This window comes from Theropithecus gelada, chromosome 7b (genome assembly GCF_003255815.1).
Source record: "Theropithecus gelada isolate Dixy chromosome 7b, Tgel_1.0, whole genome shotgun sequence".
NCBI lineage: Eukaryota > Metazoa > Chordata > Mammalia > Primates > Cercopithecidae > Theropithecus > Theropithecus gelada.
Genome location: NC_037675.1, coordinates 85,629,401 through 85,653,229, shown reverse-complemented (window position 1 = coordinate 85,653,229; position 23,829 = coordinate 85,629,401).

Below are 23,829 nucleotides of genomic sequence, written 5' to 3'. Positions count from 1 at the left end.
TTCCTCCCTTCCTCCCTTCCTCCTTTCCTCCCTTCCTCCCTTCCTCCCCTCCCTCTTCTCCTATATGACAGAAACTGAAAAGAGCTATGCAGTTCAATTATTCTGATTCTTTAGGTTCCATCTATATGAAACAGGCCATGCATCAGAGACATAGACATATCAGAATTCCCATCTGCACTGCATTAAACTAACTACTTAGGATAATCAGTCTCAGCAGAACCAAACCTCTCAGTCCCACTTGCTGTCATGTGTGCCGAGCCAAGCTGCATAGAGAAGAAGACAACCTCACTGATAGGGTACAGGGTGCATGTGAAATTTCTAACACTGCTATCTATAATCACTAAGATAAGATGCATAGGTTGTCAGAGTTAACTCTCCCACTGAACTATGCCTAAAGCCATGTGCTCCAGTGGCTAAATGGAGGCAGACATTACAAAGGTTTTAAATTTTTGTTTGTTTTGTTCTGCTGATGACAGATGTTTGAACACCCACACAAAACGATGGCTTTAGAACTCAGTTTCATTGGATCAAAATGTGAGTATTTGTGTGATATTTGGTTTTGTAGACAGTAAAGTCTTAGGCAATTAGAAAAGCTTTTTCAATAAAGTGTATTACTATATTAAACATCTTTTAAAACTTTTATAAATATGGTTTGTATTTCTTTATTATCTTTCTGAGAGTGGGGAACTTTATAGTTTGAATTTTCTCAAAGCAGAGGGATTCTGAGTTTATTTGGGAGGTAATCCAAGAAAATCACCAGTAGGGGTTTGGAGAAATGAGGCAGAGAATGAGATGAAGCCAATCAAGAAGGCTTTCTCAAGGATATTACCACTGCAGATAGTTGGAGTTTCAACTCCATGGGAAATTTAGGCATTCTGAACCAACCATGCTGCAGTTATCCCATTTGAGGGATCAAGGAGCTAGGCTATTATCCATCAACTTCCGATGTTACTGGTTATTGATTTATCCTGGGAGTTTCAGTTCCCAACACTTCCCAGTCAGTACTGTCCTAAGCCAAGTGGTGGCCAAAGGAAGCCCTCAGACATAAAACCTGTCTTTTTTTTTTTTTTTTTAAGTGCTGAGATACATGTGCAGAATGTGCAGTTTTGTTACACAGGTATCCATGTGCCATGGTGGTTTGCTGCACCTATCAACCTGTCACCTGGGTTTTAAGCCCTGTATGCATTAGGTATTTGTCCTAATGCTCTCCCTCCCCTTGCCCTCCATCCCCCAACAGGCCCCAGTATGTGATGTTCCCCTCTCTGTGTCCATGTGTTCTCATTGTTCATTTTGGTAGCTGAAAGTCAAGTTATATGCCAAGGGGGATAGGCAGGACACTGGAAGTATCTGCTAAAGAGGTCTATTAACCTTTCCATTTTTTACATGGAGAAATCAGGACAAAGCTTTTTTTGCATTTTTTATATCAAAATGTAAAAAGACCCACTGCACTAATTGGCATATAAAACATGCTAACATCTATTAAAATAGAAATAACAAATTAGCCTGTTTATTTTGGTTTGTGTCTTTAATTCTCAAGTCCCTATCAAGATAATAAAAGATACTGAACTTGATTTCTTCTCTCTAGTTCTCAGAGTGACTAGCTATACAGTGACTAGTGATTAGTACTGACAATGCTATGAGAATCTTTCAGAAAGTAATCAAGGAGTAGCATTTCATAGTTTCAACCTAGTATTTGGAAGTCAGAAGAAATCATACTTATATCATGCTTCTGATGATACCTTTACTATCCATAATCATAGGTTAATTCACCTGAATTCAGATCAGATATGCAATTTAATTCCATTTTTAGTGTATATTCTATTGCACTATATTCTATTTAGCATGTATTGAGTGTTAACAATCTGAAATATGCATGTGACTTTAGCTACTTAGAAAAATTAATTTGAAGTTCGGGGGTGGTGGCTCATGCCTGTAATCCCGGCACTTTGGGACACTGAGGTGGTGGATCACTTGAGATCAGGAGAGAGAAACCAGCCTGGTCAACATGGTGAAATCCCATCTCTACTAAAAATACAAAAAAAAAAAATTAGCCAGGTGTGGTGGTGGGCACCTATAATTCCAGCTACTTGGGAGGCTAAGGCAGAAGAATTGCTTGAACCTTGGAGGCGGAGGTTGCAGTGAGCCAAGATCGAGCTACTGCACTCCAGCCTGGGCAACAGAGCAAGACTCCATCTCAAAAGAAAGAAGAAGAAAAATTAATTTGAGAGCGAGATGCTGCTCTCTGTAACACAAATGAGTTACCTATACAGAAATTTATTCATTAAACAATTGTTATCAAGTATTGTTAATTAACCCAGTTTTAACACATTTTTCTACAATGCACTATTTTTTACTATATTTTGATATAATCCCATATTTATTTTCTAGATGTTTTATTATACAATTCTTAAACATACAGCTAAATTAGAATTATGCAGTGATTACCCATCTGTCCATAACATTTATTCGGCAATTAACATTTGACTATATTTATCAGTTAAATCTGCATTTGTTTTCTATCACCACTATAACAAATCACCACACCTTAACACAGCACAAATTTATTACAGGTCAAAAGTTCAGAATGGATTTCAGTGGGCTAAAATCAAGATGTTGGCAGGTGGGCCTTTCTTTGGCAGGCCTTTTTGTAGGCCCTGAGAGAGAATTCATTTCCTTGTCTTTTCCAGCCTCTAGAGGTCACTCACTTTCCTTGGCTTGTGGTGTCTTCCTCTATCTTGAAATCTAGCAGTGTAGCACCTTCAAATCTTTCCTGACTCTGGACATTGCTTCTCTCCTTCTCTCACTCTTCTGCCTTATTCTTCCATCTTTTAAGGCCTTTCGTGATAATATTGAACCCAGAATAACCCAGGATAGTCTCCTTAGTTTAAAATCCTTAAATTATTGACATCTGTAAAGTCTCCTTTGCCATGTAATGTAATGTATTCAAAGCTTCTAGGAATAGGGATGTGGACATCATTGAGGTCCATTATTATGCCTCCCATTGATCTCCTTTCATCCATCAATCCATCTAATTTTAGAGGTGAATTTTTAAGTAAATTGAAAGATGCTTATTCTCAAAGGCTACTCCCAATTGAGTTATCAATAAAGAAAAGTTACTCTATATCTTTAAATCTCCTTTAAAGAAGAATATATTTTATAAGTTTCTCATACTTTTCCAGAATTTGTCTGTGTGAATGCTTTCACAGTTTTGCTACTCTATGCATGTGTCCTCACTAATTTGGTTAGTATGTTAACAAAAGATGCTGATTTACAGATAATTTTAATGTGTGTTCTGACATTTGTAGTCTTTCTACTGTTTGATATAAATATTTTGCACTCAAGAATTCCATATTAAACCCTCCTTACAAAATCAGTTGATGATTAGAGAAATGAAATCCATTTTCCAGTAGATATTTTATTCCTATGGGTCAAATTTAGCCCCAGTGTGACTCATTAGCTATCTCTATGCAACTAAACAAAAATAATCCTTTAGAAAATCGAGGGGATCCCCCTTCTTCAAGGTGGTCATGTTGCAAGAGAAATATAAAATAATGAAGAATTCAGTTATTATGTAGATTTGTCTGTACAACATTATATCAACTTTGAATTTACAAATTTATAGTATCATATCTAATGAACTAGAAATCACCATGTTTCAATTCAAAAAATTGATGAAGTCACAATTGTAATAATATTAACTAGCATATATTCAGTATTGATTATCTTCTAGATAGTGTAAATTATTTAAATATTATCAACCCTATTCAATAGATAAGAAAAAATAGGTGTGTACAGACTAAGTAAAACATCAATGTTCGTACTGTTAATGTGTGCAGAAACCAAGATCTAAACAATCCTTCTGAGCACTGTGCCTGGTGCACAGATAGAGAGAGGAACCAAGAAAGTCATCCCTTTTAGTCTGTATAGAATAAAGAGAAGATTTCTGTCAAAGTCAGTTTGGGGTGCTAAAAGAAAATACCACAGATTGGTGGCTTAAACAGTATACATTACTTCTCAAAGTTCGAGACTAGGAAATCTAAGATCAAGGCACCAGTAGATCCAGTGTCTGGTGAGGATCTGGTTTCTGGTTTGCAGATGGTCATATTCTAGTTGTATCCTCACATGACAGGAAGCAGAGAAAGAGAATTTGCAAGCTTCCTTCTGTCTTTTCTTCTAAAGGCACAGATCCCATTTATGGAGGCCCCACCCTCATGATCAATTACCTTCCAAATGCCCCACCTTCTAAAATCATCACAGTAAGGGTGAGGATTTCAACATAGGAATTTGGGAACATAGATATTCAGTCCATAACATCCCACCCCAGCCTCCCAAAGTCATGTTTTTCTCAGATGAAGGGAAAACATTTCTTTCATCCAAAAGCCCTCAAAGTTTTAACTTATTTCAGCATCAACTCTAAAGAACACACACTCATCTTCAAGACAAGGAAAGAAGGGCCCTGCAGGGGATGCAGATATTATTAGGGCTGCCGAATTCTCATGTAAATATTGTCTGAGTTAGATATGGGTGAGACTCCAAGTATGACTCATTCTGGGGTAACATTTATCTTCAGCTGTGAACTTGTGAAACCAAACAAGTTACATGCTTCCAAAACACAATGATGGAACAGGCATAGAATAGACTCCCCTATTCCAAAAGGGAGAAATGAAAAAGAAGGAAAGGGTGAGAGAGCACAAGTCCCAAGAATGCCAAAAACCTAGAAAGGCTAAGAGATTATAAATCTTGAGAATATTTTCTTTTGACTCAATGCTTTTCCTTCCAGACTCACTGGGACATCAGTCCAGCCTCCTCCAAGACCCATTATGGCAGCAGTTCTTCATCTGTGGCTCTGCAGGCAAGGATCACAGGTTGTGATTCTGCCAGGCAGAAGTTGTGCTTCTGCGGATCTGTCAGGTGGCCTTGCCCCCAAGGCTTTGCTGGGTGTTGGTCCTACTCTTTGAAACTGAGGTGGAGACAGTCCTGCACCCCCCACCCTCAGGCACTCTAGATGTGCAGTGGAAGTGGAAGTCCTAAGATATCAGCATTATGTGCAGGGTCCTTCTTCCCTTATTTTGAAGAAAGTTGTATGTTTACAGGTGAAGAGCCCTTATGATCCATTCCTGTCGAGTCTCCCAACAGTCTTTCTCCATTTTGTCCTGTTTTCTTTGTTCCTAAGTCCCAGCTAGAAATGTTTCTTCTGCTGTAATGCCATCTCTATGCCTGGCTTCTGTTGAGTTGGCTGATTAGGTTATGGTTCACATCCACACTAATCTTATTAAATGGTCACTCTACCACAGCCTTAGTATTCTTTTTCAAATGCACCTTCTCATTTTTATTTTTTGTAATGTGGATAGGCTGATAAATTTCCACATCCTAAAGTTCTGGTTTCATTTTGCCTAACAGTTCTATCTTCTGTTCAGTTCTCTCCTGTACATTTCACTATAAGAAGTTAAGAGAAAGCAAAACACCCTACGAGTACTTGGTTTACAAATCTCAGATAAATATACAATGTCATTACTCACAAATTCTACCGTCCACACAACACTAGGAACACAAACACAATTCAACCAGGCTTTTCTTTTGGAGCACTCACCAGAATCAGAATCCGAATTTATAAACCTCTTCAGGTAAAATCAGCATTTGCTAACATGTGCATCAAATCTCTTCCAGCTTCTACCCCATTATCCAGTTCCAACGCCTCTTCCATATATTCTTGGCCATTTTTTAACATCATTAACACACCTCTCGGTACCCATTTATGTCTTAGTCTGTTCGGAGTGCTAAACAGAATACCATGGACTGGATTGCTTAAACAACAGAAATTTATTTTTCACAGCTCTGGAGGCTGGAAAATACACTATCAAAGTGCCAGCAGATCCAGTGTCTAATGAAATCCTGCTTCCTGGTTTGCACATGGCTGTCTTCTAGTTGTATTTTCATATGGTGGAGAGCAGAGAGACCCAAAGGAAGCAAGCTCTATGTCTCTTCTTCTAAGGGTTCCAATCCTGTTCATGAGGGTTCCACCCTCTTAGCCTAATTAATATGGACAGGAGACCATTGATATGGTGGCTCCCTAGCAAAGGCCCCACTCTCAAGTCTGGATACCCATGGCCCTAAATGAGAACAAGCATTCTTGTTTTCGTGCCCAAAATGTTGCCTTTTGGCTTGCCATGCATCCTGTCCTGCCACCGTATAAATCCCAAGGCCCAAGCTGCAGACCAGCAGTTCAGCAGACCAGCAATGGTGGAATGTCACAGCAGAGAAACAGAGGAGCAATGTCTAGACGCCGAGGGGAGCTCTGCTGGGGGTGGTCGGAGAAGAGTCTGGCTGCTGAGTAGCCTGACTCCAGGTGAAGACCACCTTCCCATTCCATCCCCTCTTTTCGTTCCCCATCCATCTCGCTGAGAGCCACCTCCACCACTCAACAAAACTTTGCACTCATCCTTTGAGCCTGCATGTGATTTAATTCTTTTGTGACACTGGGCAAAAGCTTGGGATACAGAAGTCTGTCACACTGGCCCTCTGTCCTTGTAATGAGGCCCAGGGTCCATTTAGCTGATTAGCACACAAGTCATATGCAGACAGCAAAGCTGAAAGAGCTTGGTAACACTAGGGTTGCAGGCACCCACCCCTAGACACTACCGCAGGGCCAAGAGCCCAAAGCACTTGCTCCAGCCTCTGCACCTGCCCATCTACATGCTTCTCGTAAAGGTTTGAGCTGTGGTGGGGGATGACCAAACAGGCGAACCACATTCCTGTCTCATATCCTGCAAGGGGAATCAGGGAATGCTACTGTTTCATAATTACCTCTCAAAGGCACCACCTCCTAATACCATCACACTGGGGTTAGGATTTCAACATATGAATTTGAGGAGGGGTGCACAAATATTCAGTCCACGACACTTTGCAACAGTGGTAACTTCCAAAGAATATGTCAGAGTCAGTCAACAGTAGAAACTAGAGTAGGATTTTTCAGACGAAGAAAACAGAATTTTAAAAAATATGTACAGCATCGTTTCTCAAGGGAGGATGACGCCCACCCCCTGGAGGCATTTGGTGATGTCTGGAGGCATTTTTACCTGTCATAACTATATGAGGTTGCTACTAGCATCTAGCGGGTAGTGGTCAGGGATGCTGCTATATGTCCTCCAATACACAGGACAGACTTTGCAACAAGAAATTACCATTAAAAAAATGTCAGTAGTGCTCATATTGAGAAACTCTAATTTAGAGCACATACAAATGCCTGAACCGGCATGTACAGGGGACAGGTAGTTTCAGGTTGCTAGATGTGGGATTGAGTTGGAGGAAGGAGAATGGTGGGGCTATTGTATGTCATTCATAAATAGCTTTATAGTTAGGCTAAGGAGTCTAGATTTTATTCTCCAAGTAACGGGGAGCCAAGGAAAATTTTAATAGTGGGGTTACATGAAAAATCTGTATATCTTGAAAAGGGAGTAGTTTATGAAAATCAAATAAGATCCTGCATATGAAAGCAGTTTATAAAATTTTGTATAAATTTTAGGCATTTTTATTTCACATATGTCAGACCTCTTCATTTAAATAGGTTGACATCAAGTGAGATTTATTAGAGCAATTAAAAAAATCACATCATAATTTGACAAGATCATATACCAGTACTCTCATGATCTGATGTATTGTTACTGTACTCCTGAATAGTTCACTCGTAGTCTGTTTGATTGCTATTAAAGTGCCACTTCTTGTTCTCTTCATAGCTATTTATATTTCTAACTCTCAATGTAAACATTCACATTATAAATCTTCCAGCTTTCTAAGCCAGCTCTGCCCTGGCATCCCCTCTCAGGGGTTTATACTATTTTGACATCCACATAGTAACTACTATGTTGCTCATTCAAATAGACACAATCAGGTTATGAAAACTGAAGTACATAGAAATTAATTTTTTTGAGATAGAGTCTCATTCTGTCACCTAGACTGGAGTTCAATGGCATGGTCTTGGCTCACTGCAACCTCTGCCTCTCAGATTCAAGTGATTCTCCCACCTCAGCCTCCCAAGCAGCTGGGACTACAGGCATGTGCCACTACACCTAGCTAATTTTTGTATTTTTTGTAGAGACAGGGTTTCACTACGTTGGCCAGGCTGGTCTCAAACTCCTGACCTGGTGATCCACGTGCCTCGGCCTCCCAAAGTGCTGGGATTAGAGGTGTGAGCCACTGTGCCCAGCCAGAAATTGATATTTTTTCATTAACTTATTTCCTTTATATTTCTTTTTTTCTTTCTATTCTTTCTCCCTGTCTTCTATTTCTTCCCTGTTTTTCTCTTTTTTTCCACAAACTGGCTAATTGCAATAGGGAAAAATAAAAACAGGAAGAAAGAAACTCTTATCAATGTCTCACCAAGACATCAGATTATGTTACCTGTGAGGAATAATCATGAATGAATTTAAAGATGATGTCTGGCAGTCCTGTAAGATTGTGTTCAGTGACCTTGCCTCCTGGTATGAACAGCCTTGTATAATTCCCTGTCCTCAAATAATCTGTTACTAATCAAGAGAATGTGGCAAAATTGAGGGACTGTCAGTTCTGTAGTTAGGCCACAAGAGATGGTGACTTCTGTCTTTCCAGTAGACATTCTCTTGCTGACTTTGATAAAGCAAGTAGCCATATGGGAGAGGCCCATGTGCCAAGGGCCTGAGGAAGAGGCCCCAGCCAATAGCTAGCAAGGAATGGAGGGCCCTTAGTCTCACAAAACTTGAGGAGCTTGAGGAGCTTCCAGTAGTCACTTGAGTTAGCGTGGAAGTGGATCCTTCTGTAGGTGAATCTTTGGAACTGATCCCAGACATAGCAGACAACTTGATTGCTAATTTCTGAGAGAGAGTGAAGTAGAGGGACCAGCTAAGCCTTGTCTAGAAATTGTGAGACAATGAACCTGTTTTTTGTTTTTTTTTAGGAGGTAAATGTTGGGATAATCTGTTATGCAATGCACTGATGGAAAAGTAATACATGACCCTTAGTCTAGGTTTCTTCTAAAATTAAACATCTTTGTCATCAATGGTAGGCACTAAAGACACAAAGATATAAAGCTCATAGACATAAATACTGGAACAATGGACACTCAGCCTACTTGAAGGTGGAGGGTGATAATGATGATGGGGATCAAGCAACTACCTAGAGAGTACTATGCACACTACCTGGGTGACAAAATAATTTGTACACCAAACCCCAGTGACACACAATTTATCCATCTAACAAACATGCACATGTACCCCCTGACTCTAAAACAAAAGTTTGAAGGAAACAAAAATAAAAATAATAAGTGGTGTGGAATTTAAGTTGTAAAATCCAAAGACAGTTTTGTTTCATTGTGAAATGAGTGACTTTAATGAAGCCAAAGCGCTTTGCCCAAATGTTTACTGTTGACATTCTGAAATACAAATGAGAAGCGAATTAATTTTGTCTTCCAAACTATGGACTTTTGGTCTTTATGGCATAGAATAACAAAATAATAGCATTTATAGACCTAAGAGTTGATACAATCTGCATTAGTTAACAGTAGCTGCTGTAAGAGATTAAAAAAACAACATAGCACAATAGCCACTTATCTCATTTACATAAAATTCAAAATGAGTGTTTATGATCTGCATGAATCTCTCTTAACATCTTTAAATTAGAAATCCTGAATTGTCCAATCTTGATGTTTCACCATTTTCAATTCCTCTCCAAGACGGCCAGAGAAAGGAAACAATAATTGAGTATTGTTCATGAGAAGAGTTTATGAGCAGAGTCTGAAATTGGCTTATGTAACTTCTGCCGACGTTTCTTGGGTCATAAACTAGTTCTGTAGTCACACCTAACTGCAAGGGAGGCAGTGGAATATCATCTAGCTGTGCCCAGTAGATGGATTTAGCAATCAGCAAACCAGCCAGGCTCTATCACATACTCTGACTTTTCTACTTTGCAAATATGAAAATGGAGGTTTACGGAGAGTTCAATGCACTTGATGATGCTCATACCTCCAAAAATAATGAGAGACTAAAGGCTAGAATCCAGTTTTTCTAACTTCTTGTTTGCTACTTTTCTGCCATTAATTCTATATAGAAAATATAGAAAATAAATGAGTATTTGTATAGAGTTTTCTAAAGTTATTAAACATTTTGGCAGCCTATCATTAAAGGCCATTTGCAAAGATTCAAATATGTGATTAATCAGCATGTAATTACTTAGCATGCCAATTTAAAAGAAGTAGACCATGGGTCTCCATTTGTGCTGAAAGGGCAAACAAAATATAGCCTTTCTCTAATCTTACATTAATGAAAATTAATTAATGAAAGTGCAGTTCAATTGCAAGACAACATTTGGGGGCATATGTGGGTTTCTTAGGTGCATCACTTTAATTAAAAATATGTAATTTTATTATCTTCTATTTTAACTAAATTTAAATTTCACGTTACTAGTTCCAAAAAGTGCTTGAAAGAAAAAAATATAGCATTGTGTCCCAAAGGAGTTGTGCTCATTCTGACATTCATTAACCTTTACTAAGATGATCCATTTCAGAGAGGTCTAAGTGACCATGGAGCTGGGAAATTTAGTTGGCCTGAATTTGCCAGACAGAATCATGCTTCCTCTAATCCCAGACACCCAATTTTTCTTTCACATTAGTCTGGTCAGTACTCAACATCGTAGTTAACCTAGTTCACAAAACTAAGTATTTGTTTCTGTTTTTTTTTTTCTTTTTTTTTTTTTTTTTTTTTTGTGGGGGTGGGGTTGTTTGGTTTTGCTTTATACTCATATTAAAAAATTGATGTTTTTTAATCAGGTTTTTTTTTCTTTTAACTATGCCATTAAAAAATAATTATCTCGTTTACTGGCTTCCCATTCCTGTTAACTAGAATGAGATTTCCATCGTTGTTAAGTAGAAAGGTTCACTATGATTAATTTTGGAATTAGAATGCACCTGGAAATCTTTTATATATGATTTTTGAACAAATGTTCTTTACCATAGAAATGAAAATACACCATACTTACTACTGGTTATTTTTTTAGAACACAAATGTGGCAGCACCATTTGATAAGTTGAAGATGCTACATTCAGATGGCAGATATCTTGTCCCATTCTACTAATACTTTCTGACTCTATGACCTTAAGAAAGATTTGGTGGCTTAGGTGGGTCTGGTTATGCATCCTAGTTTTGTAAAATTGGTAATGTATAGACTTACATTTTAAAGATTGTTGTGTAGAAAGACAAAATACTGTAAGCATTTGTAGGTAAGGCAGTTACATTGAAGTATATTGGTAGAATGTTTTAGTTTTGAAGATCAAGGACGGTACTGAGATTCTGAGACAGTGAGAATTATGAAAGTATAATGGAGCTTATTATGGGTTAAGAAATGGATAGGATAAATCAGAAGTAGGGTATAAATTATTGTTCCTTTAAACTGATGGTCTATAGGCATAATAATGCATTTATTTATTTTAAAGTGGATCCCCTAAAGATCAGAACTGTTACCTGGAGGCCAAAAATTTGATATATAAATCATGGCATACACACACACACACACACACACACACACATAATCACAAAAGTACTAAATGTGCAATGTTTTTTTTTTAACTTCTCTAAGGTGCTTCATTTTCAGTGATTATATGTAAAGCCCTGGGATGAACTAACTCATATGTATAAAAACTTTGACCTCCTTGAGTAAGAGGCACTATTTCAGACCAAATTATTATTATTAATGGGAGTGAGCCCTGAGCTAATGGAAGACATTTTTTTCTTTTCTTTTCTTATTTGTTATTTATTTATTTATTTATTTATTTATTTTTAAGACAAAGTCTCACTCTGTCTCCAGGCTAGAGTGCAGTGGCCTGATGTCCACTCACTGCAACCTCTGCCTCCCGGGTTCAAGCAATTATCCTGTCTCAGCCTCCCAAGTAGCAGGGACTACAGGTGCCTGCCACCATTCCAGTTAATTTTTTTCTATTTTTAGTAGAGACGGGGTTTCACTGTGTTGGCCAGGATAGTCTGGACCTCCTGACCTCATTATCCACCTGCCTCTGCCTCCTAAAGTGGTTTACAGGCGTGAGCCACCGCCCCTGGCCTGGAAGACAGTTTTTAAATTACTTGATGAGGGAAGCACTTCAGAACTCTTTCTGCAGAGTGAAATGCATTTATTTTTTGTTTGCTTATTTTTCCAATGGCAACAGCAAAGATAGTTCAACAAATGTAGGAGGGAAGTCAAAAGCACTGGGAGGTCAATGTTTCTTAATCACATTCTCATCTAAGTGTTTGATCTTTTGACTCAAATATCTGTATCTTCTATCTTGATATACTTGCCATGGTCACCTTAGGTTTTCTTACTTTATTCTTCAGAAGTTTCCTTCTGGCAACTCTCCATCTCCTGTGGCCCTCCAGCTTTTTGTAACATTTTGAAATCCTTGTATCACATGATTAATACCATCAAAGACATTGTGAGTGACTCACAATTCGAGTCAGTTTAGGGAGAAGGGGAAATTCCAGAAATTTCATGATATTGAACCAATTTATGAATGTTTAAAGTTCTTTATGTGTCCTTGGATTTTTTTTTTTTCTCTCTCTCTCTCTAGTTTTTTTTTTTGTTTGTTTGTTTGTTTGTGTTTTTTTGACTATCATAAGGTTTAGTGTGGCATCGGAGTTTATTTTCTCTTATAAGCTTACAATTGTCTACAATAATTACCCTCTCAGGTGATCTGGTAAAATTAGGTTATCCTTTGAATTTCTGTATAATCATAAACAGGATGAAAGAGAAGGCAGAGTGCATGTGACAGTGAGGTTTAAGGAAATTTTAATAAGTGAAGAGCTTATTGAAAGCAAAAAACTGAGGAATGCAAAAGGACAAAAGAGAAAAGCAGGACACACTAAAATGGTAGCTGTTAAAGGAAATAATGGCAATGGTGGGGAGAGGATCCTAAAGCCCCGTATCATGTTACAAATAGTCAAGCCTGAGGGAAGACATGTGAGATCAAGTGACAATAATAACGAAGCTCTCTGAAGCCAACGTTTCTAAACCTCCATTGTATATATGGCTTAGTAGTTGGAATGAGTCCTTGTCAGGATTCAAGAGCAGAAGAAAACATACTTAAAATAGAGACTAGTATAGCAAAGAAAGGTTTTGGAAAGCTATAAAACCTCTGCAGAGTGAGTAACCCAGCACTCGGAGCTTGGAATGTGAGAGGTGTGTCATGTTTACCTCAGGTTCACCACCAAATCCAGGGAGCCTCCACTAGACAGGGTGTATTGGTGAGGTCCCAGCTAACTCACTGTGTTCCAACTGTGTTAATGTTAAAATGCTATGCAGGAGAAAATGAAATGAAAGACTAGCCTGAGGCTCGATACTATAGACTAAACTGTGTTCCTCTCAATACATTTATATATTGAAACCTTAACCTGCCATATAACTGTATTAAACAATGGGGCCTTTACAGTGGTAATTAAGGTTTATAGTGGTAAGAGGTCATCAGGGTGGGACCCCAGGACTGGTATCCTTATAAGAAAGGGAAAAGACAACAGAGGTCTCTCTTCATGCACACAAAACAAAGCCTATTGTGAGTACACAGCAAGAATGTGGTCATCTACGAGCCAAGAGGAGGAAACTCACTAAAAGCCAACCTTGGCAACACCTTAATCTTGGACTTCTAGCCTCTGGAAACTGTGAGAAATAAATTTCTATTGTTTAAGCCACCCAGTCTGGCAGCTACATAAGACTAATACACCCAGTTAGGATAAGAAATCTGACTTCTGCCTCTGTTCACTTTATTCTTAATTACATAAAAGACAGGCTTCTGAGATATGCAGCCCCTGCTTTTGAGGAGACAACTGCAACTGGAGTGGCAGATGGAGATAAGAAATACCTCTGACGTCTCCAGACAATTTAGATGGTCTACCTCAAGCCTAATAATAGCAATGTTAGAGCCATTTACCTGGCTGGCTGACTTAAAGAGTAGTTATATTCTTGAAGATTGCTAATAAAATATTGATAAAAGAGTAAGAGAGTGATCATGCTAAAATAACTTGCGCCGTTTCCCCAGGTGGTACCATTAGGGTACAGAGTGTGTCAGCTATTAACGCTATGCTGTCACAATGAAAATGTTCAAAAGTATTTTAGAAAGGAGGAAGAAAGGAAGAAATGAAGGAAGAGAGAAAAGGGGGAAGGGAGGAAGGGAGGATGAGAGAAAGGGAGAAAGGGAGGAAGGGAGAGAGAGGGAAAGAAAGAAGAAAGAAGAAGGAAGGAATGAAGGAAGGAAGGAAGGAAGGAAGGAAGGAAGGAAGGAAGGAAGTTTGGGAAAGTAGTTAGTATCACACCTTCAGATAAAATCAGTCCTTCCGGCTTTCCTCTTGCCTGTGTACAATGGAATATGACATATACGTTTAATAAAAATAAATAAATAGGTAAATTTAGGGACTAAATACTATTTTAGTCACGTTAACTTCAGTGTTTGACTAGATCTAGATGATCTAGATGACTAGGAAAAATCAATTAGGAATTTACACTCAAATCAACACAACCTCAATGATGAGAATGACACTCTAAAGGGGAGAATTTAAATTAACTTCAAGGGACCAACACCTTTGAACAAAAAGCCACATTATGAACTAAAAGGAAACCCAAAAGTAAAACTTTTGATAGTAGAATGTGATGCTGGGACATGAGGCAGACAATAGGAATTTACATTGTCATTTATCAGTTGCCATTTACATGTCAGTTGAGTTTCTAGTATTTTAATCAAATGTTGTTTCAAGTCATCAGCACATTAGTCAATCAGGTTTTAGAATCCTTCATTCCCAGACTCTGCAACGCTCTGATCAGTCTCTCCCCATTCCCGGGTCAGGCAAACTCTTTGTTGATTTCATTGGAGTGGAACCTAAAATCCAATCAGGCCATAAATGATTTGGACTGCTGCTACTTCTCTCACCTTGCTTCTTATTTCATTCCTCTTTATGTTCTCTGTCTCACCCTCATTTTGTTGTTCCTCAAACTTGTCAAAACTATTTCCCCTTTAGGATCTTTACATTGACTAATTCCACTTCCTAGAATACTCTGTCCCCCAGATATAAACATGGTTTGTTATTTTACTTCATTCGAACCTTCCTCAAATGTTACCTTCTCCATAAAACCCACAATGCTGGTTATTTTCTATCACTTCCAGCTCTCAGATATGTCCTTTGCCCTTTACTGCTTGTTTTATGGCTTGGGGATCAGGAGAGAGATATTGGGGCATTTCTTCCTGTCTCTCCCTTGCTTTTCTAGTTGTAGTTTTGATAGTGTATTCCTCTAACTACAATTCCTGCAGCTTGACTCTTTTTACATGGCTCCAGCCCTTCCAAGGCTCTAGTTAACAATAGTTTGACCTTTTACCTTCAGGCCTTAGGATGGTGCCAGTTTTCCGCCGTTGCTAGACACCGATTGCTCTAAAATTCCTTAACCTAGTTTATATTTCTGCAAATAGCTCCTTCATCCTACTCCCTCTAGAAGCCTTCATGAGTGTATCTGTTCTGACCAGATTCTAAATGAAAACCTATCCAAGTGACCTTTTAAAAGATTGCAAATCAATGCCTTCTCTCCCAACATCCTCAATTCCTTTCATCCTGCCCCACATTTTCTCCCAAAGCACCTATTATCTTTAATATTATTGTTTACTCATCAATTCATTCTTGGAAATCTGCCTCCTTTAGGTAGAGGCAGGCCCATGAAAGCAAGGATCTTTTGTTCACTGAGGTATTCCAAGTATTTTGAATAGAGTCTGGCAAATGATAGACATTGGAAAATTATTTATTGAATGAATGAATAAAGAACGAATAAATACATCGAACTACTAGTCACATATAGTAAGTTTACCAGAAACATTGTTGAGTATTGATGTTGGTAAACATTTCTACATATTAACCCTCAAAATTGTATTTATGTCCTTTATTTTAACCTTAATAGCTTTTACAAAACAATAGTAGATTGAAAATGAATATTACATTAGATTCCACGTAATATCTGTGGAATCTAACAAAATTAAGTTCATATATTTGCAAACCTGGTTAGTTAGGTATTTTTTGCATGTACTAATAATTGGCCTATCGGTCAGGATGATTTATGGGGTGCTGCAGTAACAAAGCCAATATTTCAGAGGCTTAAAGTGAAAAAGGTATAATAATTATCAATTTTATTACAAATTGATCTCAGATTGGCAGGGGATCTGATCAATGCCTTCTTTACCCAATTACGAGCTAACAAAGCCTCTGCCATCTTAAATGTCATTGATTGTTATGATTAGGGAAAGAGCACATGGAGAATCACATGCTTGTTCAATCTTTTCTGTCCATAAATACCACGTGCTATTTTTGCTCTCATATGATTGCCCAAAGCAAGGACCAACTTTAACTTGAAGCGAGTGAAAAAATCCCATTCTATCCTGTACCTAGAAGAAAAGAAAAAACAAATATTAGTGATGAATGTGAATAATTAACAATTGGATCTGATGGCTTGAGTTGCTTAGCATGTGGCAGATGATGGTGAGAAATGTATAACGAATATTCTTAAACATTTTCATGAGATTTATGTGAAATATATAATACATATAATTATATATAGTTATATACTATATATAATATCATAATTATATATGCATAATATAATTACTGAGCAGATAAGGCAGAGGGATATAGCACACTGTAAAAAGAAAATTTACTCTTCTTTGTCCTCAAGGTCCTTGCAGTTTACTGAAAGAGGGTATTTCAAAAAACAAGAAAATAATTTGTTTCAGATAGATAAAACACTTTAATATTTCTTACCCCGATCCTCAATATCAGAATATTTCTTGAAAAACATTTAAAATAAATTTGTTTTTAAGTTAAATTGAACAAAACTTGAAAATAAAACCCAAATGTATCAATATCAATTTTGTAAATGCTTTTATTTAGCTACTATAGGGAATTCTCAGGCCCTCTTTGAGGTGTGTGAAATAATGCTAAATTGTCACATTGTTTTTCTTTGGAAACAACATATGGATGCAGGGATAAAAGCACAGAGCTATCTTATGTGATTTATGAGGTTCTCTGCTTACCCAAGGCTCATTCTTGTTCTCTCGTTCCCCTTTAGTAATATACCTGGGTCATTTCCTAAGTATTTTAAGATGGTGTTCACTTTATGCCTGTCCTAATATATTTACAAATACTGCTCATGTTTTCTTCCAAAGATTCTGTTCCAATCACAGATTTATTGCTCCCTACATGGCTAAATTTCAAACAGAACTATGTCAGTAATGATAATTGTAGTAGGCAAGGAATGGGATAAAGAAAATGAAGCAGGAAATAAAATAATTCCTCTTCTCTGCCTTTGAGGTTTTCCTAAAACATTTTTATGGCCACAGTCAAGGTAAATAAATTCACTATTCAATAGTAAAATGCTATAGGTAAACTTGTAACAGTTGAAACATGACTAGTTTTCCCAATTTTGATAGTTTTGGCTTCTCTAATCAAATAAGTAAATAAAATTTCTCAATTCACCAAGCAATCACCAGCCAATATGAGGGCTATATCCTGTCTGGCCACCTACATCTAAGGATGATATACTTTTTTCAGAAATTTAAAAGTTCAAGTTAGTGAAAATACAATGTGAGTTGGTTAAACCAAAACTAACGCTTTTAAAGGATAGTTTCTATAAAATTTTAGTTAAATGTATGCATGTGTGTATGCATTTATTTTTTTATTTTCTCATGATGAATAAGCCAATTAATGCTTGATAAAATATATAACTTTAATTTGTTGAGACAATTGTTTCAATATCATTAACTCTATTTCTGCTGAATCACACTGTGAAAAATAACCATTTATAGTGATGGAAACTACCATTTCAAATTTTACTTTCTATTGAATATATATATCATTATATTAAATAATAAAAGTTTTTTACAAAATTGTGAAAATCAGGTCTTTTATTTTTTCTGATAAATAGTGCAAAACCTAGGCAGAGTGCAGTAGCTCATGCCTATTATCCCAGCACTTTGGTAGGCTGAGGCAGGCAGATCATCGGAGGTCAGGAGTTTGAGACCAGCCTGGTCAACATGGCGAAACCCAGTCTCTACTCAAAACATAAAAATGATCTGGGCGTGGTGGCGAATGCCTATAATGCCAGCTACTAGGCAGGCTCAGCCAGGAGAATCACTTGAACTCGGGAGGTGGAGGTTGCAGGGAGCTGAGATCTTACCATTGCACTCCATCCTGGGCGACAGAGCAAGACTGTCTCAAAAAATAAATAAATAACCTTTTTTTTTTTTAAAAAAAAAAACAAAACCTTAAACAAATAGCACCAATGCCTTTATAACTATTACATTGTCTGGAGACCAAATCCCAAGGTGGCTACTAGCAGTTGTTCTACTATTAGTCTTAAGACTAATTCCATAGGACATGATAATTAGTATAAAATGTCAGAAATAATTTGATATATTTTAAATAAATGATGTTCAAGTTATGTTAACTGGCCAAAAATATTATACATGTTTCCCTGACCTCGTTGCTTGAAGTATTTAAGAACTTGATGAATGGAGCAGCATAGTGGAATTCTAGCTGTAAGATTCCATTCATTCCACATTCCTAGTTCTGTAAAGGTTTCCATTTCTTGCTCCACTGAAAAGTTTCATCTCAACCTGACACTGAGCTTTTCATACAAAGTACCTCGAGTGCTCAGGATAGAGAGCTATTTCCCAGTGCAGAACAGACTTGTAAGTGCAAAGTTAGTAAGGAGTAAGTGTAAAGTTACTATTGGTTCATTTTGTTTTTATTCCTCTGAATGAACAACTGGACCATTCTTCCTGTCCTCACCTTCTGAGACCTTTCCTGATTCCCTCATTAGGATTTAGATATCCCATCTTAAGGAAGCTAGAAGCCATAGGAATTACCTCATGGCACTTAAATCAGATGTTACGTTTAATATGCTTGTTTCTTTACTACACTCCCCATCCCACCATTAAACTCATTTGTTGTGTAAATTAATACATAGATAATCATACTTTACGTGGCCTGGAATTTTGCCTAGAGATAATCAGAAGTAACTACCCATATGCATCATAATCTTCTATAGGAAGACAAGAAATGCTCAACAACATCATGACATTTTGAAACTCCTTATTTTTCCTCTTTACTCTTTCTCATGCCTCAGGCTGTCTTGCTGGTTCAGTCCAGATTAACTGGAACTTGTTAATCGACTCCACCATTCATATCAAAGTATAAAAGAATAAGAGCAGCTGAAGATCATACTACTCTCTGGAGATGTGTTAGAGTGAGTCAAAGCCTTTCAAAATGAATTAATTTATTATAGTTAGATCGTCAGAATCTAAGAGACATCATTTGAAGAATATCTGGGTCTTCTCACCATTTCTGGAATCCTTCCTTCTAGGTGCATATCTATACTTCCTAATATGTAAGGGTAGCCTTAGGAAAGGTTTAGTTCTGGTATAGACTAATCACAATATGCAATCATAATTTGCATTTTTAATGATTTTTTAAAAAAGAGCTGGGCTTTCTCATCATTCTTGGACTTCTTCCTTCTAGGTGTATATCTATACTTCCTAATATATAAGGGTAGCCTTGGGGAAGGTTTAGTTCTGGTATAGACTAACCACAGTATGCAATCATAATTTGCAGTTTTAACAATGTTTTTTACATATTATAGAAATTATGTGAGGTCTCCAATTGTTTACATGAGCCATGCTACTAGGATCTTGTTTTCCATTCTGTCTAAATTTTTCTCCCTGTTAAGGTGGCTGTATTATCCCAGCTCCTGGTATGTTTGCACCCACTTTCTACTTCCTCTTGAGTGTGGGTGGGCCTGGTGACCTGTTTCCCAACAATTGAACATGTCACAAGCTATAGGATGGCACTCCAGGGATTTCATTCCATTTCACATGACTGTCTTGACAGCAGACTTGCCCCAGTCTCTCTCTTTCTTTCTCTTCTAAAACAAACAAACAAACAAACAAACAAACAAAAACTGCCATGAATTCCATATACACAAAGAAATGGATTCTGCAAAGAATCCAAGGGCAATCTATAACCTTACTGACTTGAGATCCTGATGAGGACCCAGTCCTGGCTGCCACCTGGATTGCCCTATGCTATCCTAAACAGAGGACCCATCCAACCTGTATCTGGACTCCTGACCCACAGAAGCTGTGAGAAAATAAATTCATGGTTTTTTTGTTCTTTTTTTAAGCTTCCAAGTCCGTGGTAATTAGTTACGCAACACAGACAGCTAATACACTACTTTATTCTCTGATTCTAGACCACTGTCAAGATATAAAACATCCTACAAATTGCTTGGAACTACTAAACCACGGATAGTGACTGTGACTTTTATACTCAGAGCAGCTGGTTTTAGGAAATACCGGTAACTACCAGGGGAACACATTTTACCCCTATATACACAAAAAACATATGTGAGATGTTACAATAATGTTTCTTTTCTTATTGATGTTTAATATCCATATCTGCTTAATAGCCAGCGGCGGTAAATGGACCCATCTTGTAAAAAGGCTTCAAGGGGAAATAAATTAAAAGTGCAGTATAAGCATTAGGCACAAATTTCCTTTATATGGTGTTGCACTATTGCCATATCTGTCCATGTGTCTGTCATGGGTTAAATCAAAACATTCCTATAAACATTTTCTGCAAAATCCTGAATAACTAAGAAGCAAGGGAACAGTTACATAAAATGCTAAACGGGCTCATAGTGACAGGCATGACTTTACTCCTTTACCAATTTCATCTAAGCTTTATGTATTCATTTATTTACTTATTTTGTGCTATTTTCAAGTCTGTTTTCTCCCTTCCCCCACCACCCTTTTAGAGATAAGTAGTTGAACAGCCCCTAAAGGCAGTTGTGATATGGTGGCCTCACCATGAAATTGTTGTTTTCCAAGTTTTTCTACAATGCTTTGCACTCAGCAACTTAAATCTAGCTTCTTCTTTTTAGAATCATTTTCCTTCACGCCATGTACCCTCCTCAAGTGGATTACTTATATTCCACTGAAGAGTTTTCCAGGCTACTATATTTAGAGTCACTGATATTTTATTTTCTCACTCAGAAATACAGTTCCGTTTCATTGAGGACACACTTTACATCTGTAAAAACATCTTGACCACATGTAATCTAACAATGTTGTTAGCTCCTTTTATCTTGCATTGTTTCAAGACGAGTTTTGAAAAGAATAGCTTTCTAATATGGTTATGTGGTAAGCAGAATAATGCCCCTTCCCAAAGATATCTACTTCTTAATTCCTAGAACCTATAAATATGTACTTTACACACAGTAAAAGGGACTTTGCAGATGTGATTGAGTATCTTGAGATGGGGAGATTATCCTAGATTATCTTATTATGCCTAATGTATTCACAAGGGCTCTTATAATAAAGAAACTCCTAGATAGAAGATGGAAGCAGATTGAGCCTGAGAGATCAAGGCTACGGTGAGCCGCGATCGCACCACTGCACTTGAGCCTGGCCAACAGCACGAAAAGCTGTCTCAAAACAAAAACAGAACAGAGAATAAAAGAAAATTGAAGCAGAGACTAGAAAGAGGGAAAAATTCTATGCTGCTGACTGGGAACATAGAGAAGAGGGAGGTAGGAGCTAAGAAATGTAGGCATCCTCTAGAAGCCAAAATGGAAAAGAGAAGGGTTCCCTCCCAGAGTCTCAAAAAGGAACACAACCCTTTGGACCCATTTTAGATTTTTCACCTCCAGAACTGTAAAAGAATAAATGCATGTTGTTTTGAGCTAAATTTGTGATAATCACCGCAATAGGAAACTAATACAATTTATAACAAAATGCTAAAGTTAGTTTAGAGGGTTCAGAAATTGAAGGATCTTATGGACTTCCACAATCTGAAAGATTCAAGGTGACTAAGTATCTCTCTTTGACGTGTGGAAAGGTTTATAACTTTTGTCTTTCTATAGTTGATAACATGCTTTGTTCTTAGAGTAAAAGCATCTCGTTTATGGGTTGGCATAGCCCATACTAGGGATGTGTGCTATTGCCTCACAAAATTTAAGGCCTACAGCCCTCCACCAAGGACATGTTTTTGAAAATAGTTTAAGCAATAATGAAATCAACAGATTATCTGGATCTGGATAAGATGAACATTGAAGATTTTGCCAGAAGCCTGTACCAAACTTGTGGGGACTGTCATTTTGTATTTGTGTGGAGACTTCTCTGCTCTACGAATTTCCTTCCACAGGGAAGAATGTCTAGACCCAGGGCACATCTAGTCAAAACTCTGTTACCAGATTGAGCACACGGAAGAACATGAATCCTTCTTGACTTATGGCAACAGCAAATGCAACAACAAAATAAAATTAGAGCTCTAACCAAAGAAGGCCATTTAATAGAAAGTTTACAGATATTGCATAAGAGGATACACATCTTATTCAGGTGAGGATTTGATGATGTTGTGCTTCGCTTAATAGACCATTGGAGACAATAGTGTCTAAATCCCATCTGGTTCTCATGATAAAGAAAGTTAAACTGTAGGTGGGAGTCAAGGAAGAGGGCCTCGGAATTTTTCTTTAGCAACTTGATTTTCCTCTACAATTTGAGAAAATATGTGAATTAACTCTTCCTTGGATAGACATCTTGAAAGTTCCCTATCAGAGCTGAAACCTTCCTTTCTGTGACTCAAAACCTAAGCTTACCATATTAAGGACACATGCCTTTGCAGAATTACCATAATAATTCATAAATACAAGAATCCTTGTGTTTATGGTATAAGCACATAGGTTCCCTTAATGCCTATCTCACTCCAGTTTTGAATTGATACTTTTCTTCTGTGTACCATAATAAAATTGGAGCTCAAATACAGCCCAGTTATATGTTGGCTTTTCCATTGTTTGTGGGGGGAATCTCAGAATAAAATAAACAGATTAAGTGATAGACTCCTATTTCAATTATAAATAAATTTTATGAAGACATGACTTCATGTCCAGGATAATTAAAAAATTGCTTATGCTTCTCCAAATCACTGTAAAAAATTGCTTCACTGGAAGTAATTCTTTTCCACTAAACTGTGTTTTGAAAAATTCATATGTAAAGTTTGATTAAGACCATGTTTTGCCTTTGAAGAGAAAGAAAAATCATAATCTATAAATATTAAGAAAAATAGGTTTGTTGTACATATGCTTATAAACAAAATAGCAAGTTTGGTGTCTCAAGGCAACAACCTCTGAGATATTTTGGTTGGTGACTCAGATGTGGAAGGAGTAGGTAGCATTCTTCTCTGATCCTAGTTGTGTTACTACAGTCATTGAGTGAACTTAGTCAAATATAATACTGTAGGCAGCCCACTCATTCCACTTCATTAATGAAATAGAATTGGAAGAGGCTGCCTCTGAATGTATTTCAACATCGAAGACTTCTTATTCTGTTCTAAGAGGAAGGCCATCTCTGTCTCAATCCTGACATTGTTTTTATCTTTGTTTTTTTTTTTTTTTTCTGCATCTGGAACACACACGAATTTAGCTGGCATTTCTCATCTGTGTAGTTTTAGTATTTTGTAACTATTCCTGTCTTTTGCCATACCCTACACCTCACTTTCTCTGCAAGACAAACAAACAAACAAAAAATAAAACCTGGAATTTAGTAGAGTCAGAGAAAACAAATTCTAGTCTCATTTTGAGAACTTTATCACTTTTAGTTATAGGAAGAGATTAAATGTATACTAATACTTTGGGTGTCATTAAGTAAATAAAATTGAATGTTGAATCTTACCAAGATTGTTATCAATGGCCAACAGGCCTCTCTTCTGAGCTGTATTCAAACAATCTATTTTATGCATC